The sequence below is a fragment of the Carlito syrichta genome, unplaced genomic scaffold (genome assembly GCF_000164805.1).
Source record: "Carlito syrichta isolate Samal-C Ts95f unplaced genomic scaffold, Tarsius_syrichta-2.0.1 Scaffold124777, whole genome shotgun sequence".
In the NCBI taxonomy this organism is placed as follows: Eukaryota; Metazoa; Chordata; class Mammalia; order Primates; family Tarsiidae; genus Carlito; species Carlito syrichta.
The window spans coordinates 1-1,303 of NW_007068873.1; the positions used below are offsets into that span (position 1 = coordinate 1).

Below are 1,303 nucleotides of genomic sequence, written 5' to 3' on the forward strand. Positions count from 1 at the left end.
TTTATAAATGTAATATGTACTATTTTCTTTTAATAGTATGCACTTTAATTGTCTGACAAATCCAAGTACCTAAGTAATTTTTATAAATCTAATAAATTAAACATATAGATATGGTGAACCTAATTTCCCTTAAATGTTTCACTAATGTATATAAGCTTAATAAGTTTTTTACTTAAAAAACATGAAATCTACTCTTTCCCATCCTGCAAGATGGTGGGTGAAAAAGTTGAGAAGCCAAATGCTAAGGAGAAGAAACCTGAAACCAAGAAGGCTGACGCTGGTGGCAAGGTGAAAAAGAGTAAGCTCAAGGCTAAAAAGCAGAAGAAGGGGAAACCCCACTGCAGCCGAAATCCTGCCCTTGTCAGAGGAATTGGAAGATATTCCCGATCTGCTATGTATTCCAGAAAGGCCTTGTACAAGAGGAAGTACTCGGCAGCTAAATCCAAGATGGAAAAGAAAAAAAAGGAGAAGGTTCTTGCAACCGTTACAAAACCAGTTGGTGGTGACAAGAATGGTGGTACCCGAGTGGTTACACTTCGCAAAATGCCTAGATATTATCCGACTGAAGATGTGCCTCGAAAGCTGTTAAGCCATGGGATAAAGCCCTTCAGCCAGTGTCGGTGACCTGCACTGACCAGGGAAGGGTTAGGACGGCACCGGTGAATCAGAACGGAGAGAAGAAAACTACTCGGAGGCAGCTCTTCTGGGAACAGTCTGGCCAAGACTGAAGCCCATTTTATTCAAACCTTTTCCAACTTATATACCATTTTCTATACCCTCCAGCAATGTGATAATCACTCACTGGGGGCGTACAAGTTTCGTGCTTTACAAACTATGCATCACAAGACCACCACGAGATCTGCAATTTCCAAGCAAACAATTCAAATTCCATGATGCCTGCCGTGCTTACATCAAGGTCACAGGTGCACAATTTCAATACAAATCGTTCAAAGTGTTTTCCATAATGTTCAACGAATCATTCATATTATACTCTTTGCTCTATACCCTGATTAATACAAAAAACTTTCCTGAGTTAACTCTAGGTTCAATCCAAGTTCACTGATTCCCAATATTTTTAACAATTAATATTATCAACTTAACACTATACTATTAACCTATTACAATTTAACATAACGCCTTATAACTCAGTTAAAACTTATTCTTAAACTACAAAACTTTACTATAATTCATGTTTCATATGTCTAAACTTTAATTTTCATATGATCTAGTTATTGGACTTTAATACTATGCTATATCCTATTAAGCTAATACCTTATCGTTAATTCTTTTATAAATCATATAG

At 36.7% G+C, this 1,303-nt stretch overlaps 1 pseudogene across 1 annotated transcript; it reads left to right on the forward strand.

Annotated features, from left to right (window-relative positions):
* Positions 1-197: 197 nt before the first annotated feature.
* On the forward strand, positions 198-624 carry LOC103249949 (annotated as a pseudogene). Its single transcript, XR_002481398.1, has one exon. The product of XR_002481398.1 is annotated as a 60S ribosomal protein L6 pseudogene (transcript).
* Positions 625-1,303: the final 679 nt, after the last annotated feature.